The sequence below is a fragment of the Bufo bufo genome, chromosome 1, assembly GCF_905171765.1.
Source record: "Bufo bufo chromosome 1, aBufBuf1.1, whole genome shotgun sequence".
NCBI classification, from domain to species: domain Eukaryota; kingdom Metazoa; phylum Chordata; class Amphibia; order Anura; family Bufonidae; genus Bufo; species Bufo bufo.
The window spans coordinates 454,948,885-454,965,462 of NC_053389.1; the positions used below are offsets into that span (position 1 = coordinate 454,948,885).

A 16,578-nucleotide genomic window follows, 5' to 3' on the forward strand; every position below is an offset into this window, starting at 1 on the left:
ATAAATAAGAAAAAGTATATATATATATATATATATATATATATATATATATATATATATATATGGTATTGCCATGTCTGTAATGATCTGTTCTATAAAAATATCACATGACCTAACCCCTCAGGTGAACACTGTAAAAATAAATAAATAAAAACTGTGGCAAAAAAAATAAAAAATTGGTCACCTTGCCCCATAAAGTGCAATAATGAATGATCAAAAAATCATATGTACCCAAAAATGGTACCACCAAAACTGTCACCTTATCCCCTAGTTTCCAAAATGGGGTTACTTTTTGGGAGTTTCTACTGTAAGGGTGCATCAGGGGGGCTTCAAATGGGACATGGCATCTAAAAAACAGTCCAGCAAAATCTGCCTTACAAAAACCGTATGGCATTCCTTTTCTGCTGCACCCTGCCGTGTGCCCTTACATCATTTTACGACCACATGTGGGGTGTTTCTGTAAACCGCAGAATCAGGGTAATAAATATTGAGTTTTGTTTGGCTGTTAACCATTGATGTGTTAAAGAAAAAAATTGATTAAAATGGAAAATCTGCTAAAAGAAAATGAAATTTAGATATTTCATCTCCATTTTCCTTTAATTCTTGTGGAACACCTAAAGGGTTAACAAAGTTTCTAAAATCAGTTTTGAGTAACGTGAGGGGTGTTGTTTCTACAATGGGTTCATTTATGAGGGCTTTCTACTATGTAAGCCCCACAAAGTGACTTCAGACCTGAAATGGTCCTTAAAAAGTGGGTTTTGGAAATTTTCTTCAAAATCTCCAGATTTGCTTCTAAACTTCTAAGCCTTCTAACGTCCTAAAAAAATTAAATTAAATTTACAAAATGATGCCAACATAAAGTAGACATATGGGGAATGTTAAGTAATAAATATTTTATGAGGTATCACTTTCTGTTTTAAAAGGAGAGAAATTGAAATTTTGAAAATTGCGCATTTTTTAAATTTTTTTGCAAATTTGGGATTTTTTCATAAACAAAGGCAAAATATATTGACTCCATTTTATGACTACCATGAAGTACAATGTGTCACGAGAAAATAATCAGAATGGCTTGGATAAGCAAAAGTGTTCTAAAGTTATTACCACATAAAGTAACATGTCAGATTTGCAAAAAATGGCCTGGGCAGAAGGGCGAAAACTGTCCCGGGGTAGAAGGGGTTAATTACATTACAACCATCAGAAGAGGCTGTTGGCTCACTTCAGTAGGAATGGCAGATTTATCCCCAAAATCACATGAATACCCTAATCTAGAAAACAGTAATCTATTTGGTCCAGAATTAATTCATGAAGTAAAAAAGAGTCCTTTGATGAACTAAAGAGGCCAGCACAACCAAAGAAAGCCTTACATTCAGAGGGTTGCTCACAAATGTCTCTGGGCCGAACAGAGATTCACAGAGACAAACTCAGAATTTGTTTTCAAAAATATATAGTTTAGGAAAAGGAGCCTCAAGAAGGCCAAATACCTACAAAAAACCTATTCAGGTAAGCATTGCATTATCATTCCTTCCCGTCATTATGTAGACTTATCGGAAAAGAGTTCCACAGAGCGTTGGGTCATAAATGTGATAAAAAACGGCTTTAGGCCTGTTTCACATTTGGAAACAGCCTGCCAAAGCTTTCTGGATCCAGCATTGCTGGATCCGGCCACTACCATGCAAATATACCGGGACTCTGCCAGACAAATCCCACTGCGTGCCACTGTATTTGTCCAGCTGATTACTGGCATATTTGGCAGGTAGTAGTAGGATCACATTACAGTCAATGGGGCGAGCGGGCTTTCTGGTAACATCCGATGCTGGATCCAGAGAGATCTGTCGGAACAGTCTGCCAGAACACCTGCTGCAAGTGTTAAACAGATTAAACTACCAATAAAAATGTTTATTTTCCAGAAAAAACACAAAAAAGTGCCTGGATGCAATATTAGACATGGTTTTTGCTCAAAGAAAGATATCCAAAACAGACGGAACGGAAAGAGGGCTAGATAAGTCATATTTTCCCAGGTTATCCCTCCAAAAGAACATCTAATAGAGATAAAATGCACTTTTCATGCTACATGTGTAGCTTAAAAACACAGGTGTCTACTATAACTCAAATGGAAAAGAGAAATTTACCATTGGAATTTAATGGTGCATGGCCTCTCCTACACTTTTACGCAGGTAATAAAAATTCTAATTTCTCACTTAAGAATGTCAGGAATAACATGAATTGTTTATTTACACAATCTCCTTGTCTTTCATATGGACTTGCAAATACTATTAATCCAAAAAGAGAACATACTAAAACTATTTGCAGAGGCCTGATTTGTATAAACAGAGAAGTCTATACCAGTCCCTACAAAGTATCTAACCTTTCTAGGGTCAAAAACTTAGCTTTCGTTGTTCTAAGAGAGAAATGGTGCAAAGCACTAACATCAATTGAGAGCACACTATCTAGAGAAATGGTGTCCCTGAAAACAATAGCTAGCCTAATATGGAAGCTAGCAGCAATGCAGCAAGCTTTCAAAACTGTACCTTTATTGTGTCACCAGACACAAATCTGGTTAGCCAAACTGTGCAGAGAGGCCCTAGAGATATGAGATGGTCTCTGGATCACAATCTAGACTTGAGGGCACAATATGTACCCGGACACTCCAAAAGTAGTGGATGACTTGTCCAGAGAGAAAATGTCAATTGAAGCACTCAAACACATACTATTCAAAATAAATTAGACTTTTGGTACCAGAGAAATAGACCTAATTGCATCAGCTACAGTACCTCAGCTCTGACAATGAAATTTGTGGTGAGGACTATCAACTGTAACACTCAAAAACACCTATTCTTCAAAATAAATCAGACTTTTGGCAACAGAGAAATAGACCAATTTGTATTACCTACCTAATCTCAGACCACAAAATATACAGTGAGGACCAAGCTGAGGAACCTGTATGCCTTTCCTCCATCAACTTTTTTCTTTCAGATAATCTCAAAAATACAGGAGGACAGAATACAACAAATGGTGTTTGGTTACCTAGTATGGCCTTCCAAGCCATAGTATCCAGCGATCCACAAGTTAATCAAAGACCAGAAAATTCCATTGGGAATGACTGCAGAATGCTTTCAAGGTTCGAAGAACCTGTTAGGCTACTTTCACACTAGCGTTCGGAGCGGGTCCGTCTGCATTATAACTTAGAAAGATTTCTAAGTGTGAAAGTAGCCTGAGCGGATCCGTTCAGACTTTACATTGAAAGTCAATGGGGGACGGATCTGTTTGAAGATTGAGCCATATAGTGTCATCTTCAAACGGATCCGTCCCCATTGACTTACATTGTAAGTCTGGACGGATCCGCTTGCCTCCGCACGGCCAGGCAAGCAGCGTTCAGGTGTCCGCCTGCTGAGCGGAGCGGAGGCTGAACGCTGCCAGACTGATGCATTCTGAGCGGATCCGCGTCCACTCAGAATGCATTAGGGCTGCACGGATGCGTTCGGGGCCGCTTGTGAGAGCCTTCAAACGGAGCTCACAAGCGGACACCCGAACGCAGGTGTGAAAGTAGCCTAACTTCAGCTCCCACAATTAATGTGGATAGCAGATCTGGTTGGCTGTTCTCATTCCCACACCTCTCTAAAGCACACATTAATCAGTCCTTAAAACCTTAAAAGCTAATCATATCAGTTCCAAAATTGGTTCTCTAATAGAGGATCTCATTTAGGACACGTGCTCAAATTGAAGAAACCTTAGAATTTCTGTCAGAAAAATTTCATTTGGGTATGGCTTGCAGTACCATTAAGTCTTTTGGTTCAACAGTGAACCTGATTATAACAAACCTTACCAATTACCTCAGGTTGATGAAAGTAGTGTGTTCTCTAGACCAATTAAACCAAAATATTCCACAACATGGGAAGAAAATCTGTTATTAAAGTTCCTTAGCAACATGACAACAGAGGACCCATCTCTGAGGCAAGTCAGTATAAAACTAGCATGCCTCTTTAGCTATGGCAGCTAGAACAGCTCACAATGTTACACATTAATAAACTTTGGTTAAAGACCCCAAAGAACCTTCTCTGTTTTAGTAAGGCTACTTTCACACTAGCGTTTTTTGCGTATCCGTCATGGATCTGCAAAAACACTTCAGTTACAATAATACAACCGCATGCATCCATCATGAACGAATCCGGTTGTATTATCTCTTCTACGGATCCGTCATGAACACCAAAGTCAATGGTGCCAGATTGTGTCAGAAAAAACTGATCCGTCCCCATTGACTTACATTGTGTGCCAGGACAGATCCATTTGGCTCTGCTTCATCAGGCGGACACCAAAACGCTGCAGGCAACGTTTTGGTGTCCATCTCCAGAGCGGAATGGTGACTGAACGGAGTCAAACTAATGCATTCTGAGCAGATCCATTTCCATTCAGAATGCATTAGGGCAAAACTGATCCGTTTTGGACCGCTTGTGAGAGCCCATGACGGATCTCACAAACAGAAAGCCAAAACGCTAGTGTGAAAGTAGCCTAAATTACGAGCTGCCACAAAAGGTATTCCTCTACAAACAACAAGATGGTCCCTAGAATGCACCTGTTGTCCTTCGGAAATTGAACGGTTACAATTTATGAGAGCTACCATCAGGTGTGTACTACTCTATCTAACAGTTGGAGCTAGGTGGCTGAGTCCCAATGAATAAAGCACAATCTGCAGGAATCTATGATCTGCAAACGTTCTTTGTTCTAGGGAAAAGGACAACCACCTACAGTACAACTACAACCCTCCCAATACCCTACCCACTTAGGTGTCCTCTTGGCATTAGAAAATACTAATTTTGGCTTACATATACTGTATATATTTCTCATAGGCCAAAATAAGAGTCAGAAACAATGTCCTCAACCTCAGAGTCTAAGAAGTAAAAAATAACAATCTACATGAGACACAAGCACATTCTGCATAAAGAAATGTTGCTAACTCATTAGCCCAAGAAATCCACATTTATTTAACAGTTAAAAAAAACACATTGCACAGTTATTTGAGCCAAAAGTTTATTACAGTCTTTTATGGTTTTAGTTATTAAACCCGTTGTAACCTCATAACTCTAGTTGTGTTTTATCGATCATAACTTAGATCTTCGGTTGGCAGGGACAAGGGAATAGCCATCAAACCTCTCTGGGAAAACATTTTAAGAAAAATACTCACTCTCGAAAGACTTTCACGTCATATTTTGCTGACCGAGTGTGGTCTTGCGAGATCACACTCCTTTTCCCGACGGCAGAAGAGAGGCAGCCGCCTGCATCTAATAGCTGTTGCTAGGTGGTGGTCCCTTTCACCAAGAAAAAACCTTTGCAGATCATAGATTCCTGCAAACTATGCTTTATTTTACTCTTCCTCCCCTTTAAAAGGGTTTTCCAAGATTTAATACTCATTTTAATACTGATGACCTGCCATCACTTGGCCTAGGGAAATCTGAGAGAAGGCCGTGGCGCTACGGCAAGTGCCGCTGCCTAATCAAACAGCTGATTAGTGGGGTTCCCGGGTGTCAGAACCCCACTGATCAGATACTGATGACCTATCCAGAGGAGGTCCTGGAAAACCACTTTAAGTTCTACTTCTGCTTTTGGCTAAAAATTGCCTGCAAGCAAAAATTACATCAAAACTGCAAAGTATGAACTGGATCAAAGCTGGTTGAACATAAGACTATTACAGAAAATGTGGTTTATTAAGGTAGATTCACATTGGTGGCATTTTTCAGCACTTTCTTTTTTTTCATGCCTTTTTTACTTTCCTTTTTGAACATGTGTTGCTAGTTGTGTTTTTGACGCCATCTCCAGAAGTTAACTGAAAGCCTATGGAAAATATAAAGTGGGGGACACACACATGCAGTTTTCTTTTTTTGTCAATGTCGTTTCTTTTCAATTTGGTGGTGTAGCAGTGTATTTGCAGTGTTTTTTTAAACGCACAGCATATTAAAGCGATAGCAGTTTTTCAGTTTTACTTTTCATTCCGTCCTCTACAGGAAAAAACAAAACGCATTCAAATGTGGTAACGCAAAAACTTTACTATATAAGCCACAAAAATGCATGTGGTATGGGAAAAAAACTGTTTTTATCGCATTTTATTAGTAGTAAAAACGTTAGGGCAAATTTGTGTGTGAAGGAATTAAAGCCCCATAGTCGGTGAGGCATTTGCTGCCACATTAAAAGTGTAAAAATATGGCAGCATAAGGGTGGTGTCACCCACATCTAGGTTTTTGTGTTCAGTTTTTGATGCAGTTCTTAGAGCCAAAGACAGAAGTCGGTTGGAAGAGAATGTTCAGGCCCCCCAGAGCGTTTCGCTTGGGGGACACATGGGGGCAATGTCACCATTATTATGTGTTGTTCGTATGTTTTTTGCTGGTTTTTCTATCTCCCCCCCCTTCCTTTTTTTTGTTTTCCCGCTCTTTTATTTCAGGTTTTTATGAAAGGGTTAAGTCCTGTCAGAATCAGCTGGTTTTATCCGGTCTCACCTGAGCGTTGGATGTCAAGCAGTGATCCTCTCTGATTGGTGCAGCTGGTTGCTGGGGGAGATTTCTGGACAGCTGATTGGTTTTGGATGTCAGCGGCGGGAAAGTTTAGTCCTTAAAAAGAGGGTTTCGGTTTTTTATCAAGACCGGATCGTCGCCCCGCCCTCCCTCCCTATTCTTTGCTCATGTCGCTTTGCTTTATTAGAGGGGCTGTATCACTCAGCTATTGCTGAGTGGATTTCGGTAATTATTGGAATTTTAATGGTTATTTATTTATGAATTTGAAATTTTAATTATTTATTAATTTATTTACCCTTAATAAAGCATTGCGGCCATTTTTATTCCACCACAAAGTTGTCATGTCTTTATTTTTAGTATTTATTTAGGATAAGTTAAGTCAGAAATGGGTCATTTGCCTCCATGCAAAATATTAACAAAGGTCTTACAGTATACTTCTCCTTCCTCTTGGATTCACCTCTGGCTTTGGGTCAAAACCAGCATCAGAAACAGACAGAAAAACTGACACAAAATGCTGTGTGTGACACCACCTACTGGGTTCACACATTTTTTAATGGCGTGTTTCTGCTCTTCGCATTTTTTGGCCCCTGCTGTTTTTGACCGGCCAGCCAGTCTCATTCATAATTCTACACGCCAGATTATAGTGTGGAAAATGACCGTAGACTGTGCCAGCAAAGGAGCTGGTATAGATTAAAGCACGTCGCACGGCCGGCGGCAGCAAGCTCCAAAGTTATGTAGAGGCCTGCTTCTCTCCGTGCGCGGATGAAAACATCCAATAGCAGGTGGGGACAGGGACGATCCTCCCTAGCGTCACCCGTGATACTAGGGAGGCTCGTTCCTATCACCGCCTGCCATTGGCGGCTCCCCCCGACACTGGATGTTTTCATTCACGCACAGAGAGAAACAGCAGCTACCGTGCGGGGACCAGGAGCGGAGCGGGGAGCCAGGTAAGTATATTGTGTGTGAGGGGCCCGGCAAATGGGGGAGCATTTGTTAGAGTTGGAAAACCCCTTTAAGACCTGTGTCTAAATGATTGGTCTTAATAAATGTCCCCCATAATGTTGAAGCTTTTGACTTAGATTTTTTTCTGGTGTTCTGACATTTCCTTCTCTATAGGTGAAAAAATGCCAGGAAAAAACCTGGCTCAAGCAGTTATTTAGGGGGAAAAAAGGTGCATGTGCATGGAAAAACACACAAGCTGTCTCTATGGCATTTTTAGTGGTAAAAAAAAACCCACAAATGCAAGTTCATGTGCGTAGGGATCCAATAGTTATAGTACAACCAGCCATAAATTAAACACGTACTTTTAAAAAACATTTGAAATCTAATGACATATCAAAGGTTTGATCAGTGGGGGTCTGAGTGCTGAGACCCTCACCAATCGCTAAAACAAAGAGAAAGTTCCACTCACAGAGTGCACTGCCTCTCATCGCTGCTGAAGACGGGCTCAACAGACAGTCTATGGGGGTCATTTATCAAGTGACTTGTGACTATTTTAGTCGTAAAAAAAAGTTGCAAGTCCCTTTTTTGACCAGCTGTGCTACTAAGTATGACATGGTGTAAGTGTTTGACAGTTGGGTGAGACAGGGGAGGAGTGCGGGCATTTGGGGGGCCGTGCCAGGGCTGTCATTAATTAGCCAAATCTTATGGCAGTGTAGGAGGAACCTAAGGCTCCTTTCACACGAGTGAGTTTCCCGCGCGGGTGCAATGAGTGATGTGAACGCATTGCACCCGCACTGAATCATGACCCATTTATTTCAATGGGTCCATGTATATGAGCGTTTTTTTTTCACGCATCAGTTCTGCATTGCGTGAAAAACGCAGCCTGTTCTATATTCTGTGTTTTTCACGCAGCCCTGGCCCCATAGAAGTGAATGGGGCTTCAGTGAAAAACGCATTACATCCGGAAGCAAGTGCGGATGCAATGCATTTTTCACTGATGGTTTCTAAGAGATGTTGTTTGCAAACCTTCAGTTTTTTATCACGCGGGTGAAAAACGCATCAAAACGCAAAAAACTGAACAACTGAACGCAATCGCAGACAAAACTGACCGAACTTGCTTGCAAAATGGTGCGAGTTTCACTGAACGCACCCTGAACGCATCCGGAGCCAATCGGTCACGCTCGTGTCAAAGAGGCCTAAGACAGGCGTAAAAAGATGGCCTCGGTAAATGACCCCCTATGAGCCCATCTTGAGTCTGTCTCTGGCAGCACGGAGAAACCACGCTCCGTGTGAGTGCTTTTTTCTCCTCATTTTAGCAATGTGTGGGGGTTTCAGGACTCAGACCCCCACTGATTAAAACATTTAATTTGTTGCTAGTTTCCAAAAGTACAGGCCCACTTTAAAGTTCGGAGTCACCCCTCCCTCCATAGTTGCACTGCATACAACCGGTAATAACAAGCTTTTGTGGTGATTAAAAATGCAAGACAAAACCACAACAATACGACAAATTCACACCCATGAGGAGAAATAATACAGTGCTTTATCCCGGCAAAGACTATTCTGTATAGAGTGAGAAAACAAGTAGTCAGTTACCTAGGCAATTAAACAGTCAAATCACTCCCCCATGATTAAAAACATATCATTACACAGCAGGCCTCCCACAGTTTTTTAGTTTTTAGTTTTTTTTTAAACAGAGAAAACAGAAGAAAGCCATTAATCTTTAAATGTCTTCATTTTTCCAACCAAAACACAACATGGCATCTCGTGTATCTACAAATGCAGGCTCCAATTTTGGGCCAGCGAAGAATAGCGGCCAGAAGTGTAGGTTAGGGGTTCAGCCTGGATGCTAAGAAACACACCTAAGACCTGAATAGGTCCTCAACCCAGGCAATGCATGTTTACAGGCTCATTCAAACCACTGAAAGGGCTCCATGCCAATACTGCAGACTGATGGTCCACAATAGACGGGCACTGACCCACTGACTTAAATGGGCCCGCGATACGCAAGATACGCCAAAAGATAGGCCATGTCCTATGTTTTACGGAGTGGGGGAGCAGTGAGCTGGACTGGGGTATGCACTCTGACGCCAAATTATGCAATGGCTGGGTCAGGTATAGGTGATAGTCTATAGTTTTGTTCGTGACGCCGATTGCAGCGTGCGCAGGGTACAATCACAGGGCCCTCTAAGGTGTTATAACTCACGCCACAGGTCAGGAATGCGAGAGTGGTGTAATGTCTCTGTATGGTAATGGTAATGGTGTCAACGGTGTCTCCTACCTGGGTACTCTTTTAGTGTAGTGCTAGTAGGAGTAATAGAGGAATTTGCAGCAGAAATTGAGATCCAGACCGTTGGTGAAGTTCAAACTGGTCTTTACTGATTGTAACTTTCATCCAAGCAAGATACAGCTTTAGTCTTAGGTCCCAGCAGGTATTGGCAATGGTTGGCAGGAATTTATCTTCTGCTCTATCATGTACCTGGATCTTGCAGGAAAGGACATCTGCTTTGTAGCTCTATACTGTGGCAGGAATTTGACTTCTGTACTCTCTATCTTCTGCTGTCTGGGGACTGACTAGCTGAGGAGGAATATGGCTTCTCCTGGGTCTCTGGACTTTACTCACAGTTATCTTCACAGGGTATGATTTCTTCCTGGAACTCTGGAGTTTGTCTGCTTGCTTCATCCAGCCGAGGCTGCAGGGCTCAGGCTGGGGGTGATGATCAATGTCTCAGCCGAGACAAGATCCTGGCTTGGTTCCCTATGCAGGGGGACTCCTGAAGACTAACACACAGCCTTCCCCAACGGGGGTGGCTGGCACACTGACTCTAAATTCCTTCTCCACCCATGAGGCAGGATGTGGGCACAGCCCACTCTGCTCACAGAGGGGGAGCTAAGCTGGAATGAACTATTCCATCTTAGATGTACTAAACTGAACCTAAGTCCTTGCCAACACATTGCTGCCACCTGCTGGTGAACATGGAAATTACAGCAATATACATTTACCAAGGTTTACAATGCACAGTTGTGAGGATATAATGTAAAATTACATGAGATGACCAGGTAAATGCTTTTAACAGATTGTAGCGGGGCACAAGAGTTTAGTAACACAACTCTGGGGTGTTACAGGGGCACGTATCGAAACCCCATGGAAACACTACAATGTGCTCCCGCAGGCTTTCGGTGTCCTATCTCTTGCCGTATCTTGCGGATTGCATACCCAAGGAGTTCATATGGACAATGCCTGTTCATTGCAGATCGCTATTTTTGGTACGCAGCATGGGCATGGAGTCCTTACTTTTGAGGGCATGAGTCAATTCATGATCACAGTGGTTATAAGCAGCCCAGTGAGCACCTCAGCAGATGACAATGCATTCCAAAAGAGCAAGGATACATGCTGCTACACTACCCATGAAGTGATTTTTTTTATTTTTTTTATTAAAGGGCTTGTTCAGGCAGAGTCTCCATCCTTTGCTGACACAAGGTCCTTTGATTAAAATAGGACCTTTGCACAATGCTTGCTTAGTGTGAGAGGTTGCGTGCGCTTGCCTGGACAACCCCATTAGAGGTCCTATCTGATACTATCTCCAGAGTCCCAGGCCCCTGAAGTGCGCTTCGTGCTCTCCATTGATCACTATGGGAGTCCTGAAATAGACAAGTCTGCATGCAAACACTGCCACTGCTCCATTCACTTCTATGGGGCTGCCGGAAACAGCCGGGTCAGCGCTTGTTCACGCCGGTTCCCTGTTATAGAGATTGGAGTGAGTCCCAGAGGTGGGACCTGCACCTATCTGCCAACTTAATTTATGTAACTGTATTCTGTCCTCATTTCAAGGGAGCATTCACATGATCGAATTTTTGGTTCGCATTCGATTGCATTTTTTGAATAGGATGCAGACCCATTCATTTCACAACTGTGTGCAGTCCGCATCCGTATGTCCGTCCTGTGGCCCCACACAAAAAATAGAACATGTCCTTTTCTTGTCCATTTTGAGGATGAGGATGAGCATTGTTACAATTGATTCACAAAAAGAAAGGATGCAACACGGATATCACATGGACATGATCCGTATTTTTTGCAGATCCGCGTTTTGCGGATCTGCAAGGAAATGTGTATTTTTTTTATAAGTCTTTTTCATTTATACTTTTTTTTACTAACTTTTAGCCCCCTTAGGGACTAGAACCCTTGTCCTATTCCCCCTGATAGATCTCTATCAGGGTGAATAGGAGCTCACACTGTCCCTGCTGCTCTGTGCATAGTGCACACAGCAGCATGGAGCTTACCATGGCAGCCAGGGCTTCAATAGTGTCCTGGCTGTCATGGTAACCGATCGGAGCCCCAGGCTTACACAGCTGGGGCTCCGATCGGAGGAGCAGGGGAGAGGGGATCCTGTGGCCACTGCCACCAATGAGTAATACTGGGTGGGGGGGGGGGGGGCACTGCGCCACCAATGTTTTTACTATTGGCCGGGATTGGGGTGGGGGCGCACTGCGCCACCAATGATTAATACTGGGGGGCTTGGGGGGGGGGGCGCACTGCGCCACCAATGAAGATAAGTCTCTCAATCATTCATATACAGGAGGCGGGAGCTGGCTGCAGAATCACATAGCCGGCTCCCGACCTCTATGAGCGGTAGCTGCGATCCGCGGCACCTGAGGAGTTAACTACCGCGGATCGCAGCTATCGCTCATAGAGGCCGGGAGCCGGCTATGTGATTCTGCAGCCAGCTCCCGCCTCCTGTATATGAATGAATGAAAGGCTTATCTTCATTGGTGGCGCAGCGGCCACAGCCCCTCCCCTCCTCTTGTCTTCTCTTCTGTCATTGGCGGCAGCAGCAGCAGCACAGGGGGAGGAGACACTGCTTCCTTCTCCCCTGTGCTGCGGAGGGAACACAGAGAGCGCTGACAGCAGCGCGATCTGTGTTACCCATATGTTATCGGAATATCGGCAAAATAGATGCCGATACCGATAACGTTCAAAATCCTCAATATCGGCCGATAATATCGGCCAAACCGATAATCGGTCGATCCCTAGTGTAGAGGGTATTAGCAGAGCAGAGCGGAGTGAGCGCGGGGCAGGAGCTCACATAACACCTCGCTCCTTTGCCTGTTCCTCTCTGCTAAAGCCTGACATAGCCAGTGTACCCCAGGTAATAGAGGAGCAGCGATGCTGCGGCCTGTACAGCGCTCGGTGCCGCCATAGGGGATTTCGTTCACAACTACACAGAGGTATATGGGAGTAGGAATTCTAAAGCGCAATAGACACCTGAACTTCAAACATAAAATCTAAAAATGATGGTTAAAGTAGAAAACTTATTTTCAGCATATTTACAATCTGTTTTAATAAGGTTAGGCTACATTCACACATCCGTGGTGTGTTGCGGACCCGCAAATTGCGGGTCCGCAACACACCAGCCCGTCACCCCCATAGAAATGCCTATTCTTGTCCACAAGCTGCGGACAAGAATAGGACATGCTCTATCTTTTTGCGGAGCTGCGGACCCAAAATCGGGGCCGCGCTCCGCAATTGTGGCTGCAGACAGCACACTGTGTGCTGTCCGCATCCATTTCGTCCCCATAGAGAATGAATGGGTCCGCACCCGTTCCGCAAAATTGCGGAACGGATGCGGACCCATTTTGCGGACATATGAATGGAGCCTTATGCTGTAACTTTACTTTAAACCAAACTATTTAGAAAATGGTTTATTTTTTAGTTGAAATGGAGAAAAATAAGAAATTTGTCACAAATCTGCAGAGAATCTTCAACCCTAGATCTGCTCCAATAAAACTTTGGTGGTCTCACAAGCCACTTTTTGTGACAGTTTTTTTGAGCCAAAACCAGAACTGGATCCAGCAGGAAGGAGAAGTAGAAGTCCTTTCTCTATATTTCACGTTCCCTTCCAACCCACTTCTGGCTTTGGCTCAAGACACTGCATCAAAAACTGTCACAAAAAGCCGTGTGTGACACCACCCTTAGGCTCCATTCAGACGTCCACAAATGGGTCCGCATCCGTTCCGCAATATTGGGAACGGGTGCGGACCCATTCATTCTCAATGGGGCAGAGCACACTATGCTGCGGTTCCGCAAAAAAACTAAAACAGGTCCTATTCTTGTCTGCAATTGCGGAAAAGAATAGGCAGTTCTATTGGGGGTGCCAGCCGGGTGTATTGCGGATCCGCAATACACCACGGACGTGTAAATGGACCCTTACAGTAAAATTTCCTAATTACTTCTCTCTGCTGTTCTGAAATTCCACACCATATTGCAAATCTTTGCTGGAAACAAGTTCTAGATTACCAGACGTTCTGGACTACCAGATTCCAGGGAAAAGGAACTATGTATTAAAGGGGTTAACTCATGAAAAGTATTCCTACACAATGAATATATATGCAATAAAAGTATTTTTTTTATATGCATTACATTTTCCCTCTGGTAGCGCCCCCTGCTGTTCATCCTCCATGTCCACCTCCTCCTGCATTCACAGGTGGACTAACACGCTCAGTAGCCTCCGGCCTCCTCCCCTTCCCCTCAGTGGCGATGTAGTGGTCTCAGGTGAAGCGGCCCAGACACCTTTTATTCATTCGTCTCTCCTTCTCGCTATATCTCTCTAGACAGTGGAGTAGGAATTGATGGCAGCCTTACAAGCCATGTGTATCTCTGCGGCTATGCCTGAGGGACTATTTTCTATGTGGGGGTGGAAGGGTTAACAAGAGTCAATTACAATGCATGCTGGAAGATGGAGGCGCTTGATGAGCTTCTGCCCACCCACAGAAAGGGAAGAATGTCCTCCAGATAAGAGAGTTAAAGGATTTATCAAAACTGGTGCAAAGGAGAACTGGCTTAGTTGCCCACAGCAACCAATCAGATTCCACCTTTCATTTTCCAATGGAGCTCTGAAAAATGAAACTCGGAATTTGATTGGTTGCCAGGGGCAACTGAGCCAGTTGGCCCTTTACATCAGTTTGATAAATACGTCCTAAAGAGTTTTAAAATCAGTTTTAAATTGATGAGATAATTCCTTGACTGAAACAGTAGTCAGTGCGCGACTATCAGCTGAAAAACAAGAAGTAACGTACTGTGTTGGGTCTTTTTTTAATGAAAGGATAGGGGTCTATTGAAACAGGCCTTACAGTACATACAGTACTGACACCTGCCCTCAGGGACCAATTTACTATACCACCTGTATTATAATCTCTAGGTAAAACTTGCAAAAGAAAAAAATGCTCGCCATAGCAACACCCCGAGCGTTTTTAAAAGAAGCCTTATGAGTAGGGTTCGGGTACAAGGTTTGGGTCATCTAAGACCTCTGTTACCACGGACCATAACTTATACTGTAGTCCATGGTAGCGGAATCCATAACGGAATTCTTAGATTACCCGAGCCTTGTACGCCGGACTTGAAAACACTAATTCGCTCATCCCTACTTATGAGGGTGTCACAAAAACCTAAATGCAATTACAAAATTCAATCAGCAATAAAAAAAAAATAGCTCAGGCATAATATCAGCACTGACATGACCAAGAATGCCCGCCACGGCGTGGCATTAGCAAGCAGGACGGCGCCAATACCACTGCCAAGCTATAATTGCACGGTTAATAATTTAGGATATCAGTATTGGAGGACTCCATGGCTGTGTACATAGTGTGATACCCATACTGCAGAGAAGTCTGTACACTGGGCAGGTAGAGGGACTGGCACAGTACCCTCCTTCCCCTGCCACACCCTCACTATGACACCTAGGTGCTGAATATAATGCAAGTCCCAATCAATCACTGCACTTTCCTCCCAGGTAGCACTGCAGCTGTCACACCACACAGATCATGTTGTGCCCCCTGCCCCCGTTGTCAGCCTGGCACAAGTGCCACCTTCTGCTGCAAGGATCAATGAGTCTGTGCAATGCCACTGCCAGGACACACCCGGCACATACATGCAACATGCCAGGATCCCTGTAGTAAGAGCAGCACCTTGCAGGAAAATCCTTGCCATTGTCTCAATTGCATTACATCATGCCTAGGGCTCCTCCCACTTAACTCCTCACTGCCCGGTGGCTTCCAGGCACTGAAGCAAACGACTGTGGTACTGTAAGTAATGGGAATGCAAAACCAGAGAGCAAGGCATGTGGATACAGCAGTGCCCACCGCCATGTGGAGACATACATGTATAGTTCTCCTGCAGAGCCCAACTTTCCTGTCTGACAGAATAACGCATGCCAGGATGCGGTAAGAAGAACGCAATGCCGCTACCTGCTCCTCAGTTCCTGGTCCTTCCTTCACGAGATCAAGGAGACCAGTCTGCAGTCTGCACTGGTTCACACAGAGGGTCCCTCCTGGAGCAGGTCTCCATCAATCCGGGCAGAGCTGCTTCACAATGTGCTGGAGTGCCAGCAGCTGGAGGCAGCCGGGCACCTGGGCATGTCTGCTCCCCTCTCACCACCCAAATGGAAAGGCATCCATGGCAAAAATGGCACATTACAAATTTTGCAATGGGAAGCAAAGCTCGGGAGAAACCATTGTTTAGAGCAGAGGAGGGGAGGTGTCTCTTAAAGCTCCAGCATCCTCCGAGTGCTGCTCCCTAGCAGTGAGCTCTGCTATACTCCCCATTCATAGCATCCTACACTGCACAGGTTTATATACTGCATATTCCGGGTATACTACAGTATATATAGCATCCTACACTGCACAGGTTATATACTGCATATTCCGGGTATACTACAGTGTATATAGTATTATACACTGTACAGGTTTATATACTGCATATTCCGGGTATACTACAGTATATATAGTATCCTACACTGAACAGGTTTATATACTGCATATTCCGGGTATACTACAGTATATATAGCATCCTACACTGCACAGGTTATATACTGCATATTCCGGGTATACTACAGTGTATATAGTATTATACACTGTACAGGTTTATATACTGCATATTCCGGGTATACTACAGTATATATAGTATCCTACACTGAACAGGTTTATATACTGCATATTCCGGGTATACTACAGTGTATATAGCATTATACACTGCACAGGTTTATATACTGCATATTCCGGGTATACTACAGTGTATATAGTATTATACACTGCACAGGTTTATATACTGCATATTCCGGGTATACTACAGTATATATAGCATCCT

The 16,578-nt window shown here is 43.7% G+C and overlaps 1 protein-coding gene across 1 annotated transcript in view; it reads right to left on the reverse strand.

Annotated features, from left to right (window-relative positions):
• PPFIA2 (PTPRF interacting protein alpha 2) overlaps positions 1–15,810 on the reverse strand; it is a 385,317-nt gene extending 369,507 nt beyond the window's left edge. Inside the window, exon 1 of the mRNA XM_040408503.1 lies at positions 15,681–15,810. The gene's annotated coding sequence lies outside the window, so the exon portion shown is untranslated. The remainder of the gene's footprint in view (positions 1–15,680) is intronic.
• Between the last annotated feature and the right edge of the window lie 768 nt (positions 15,811–16,578).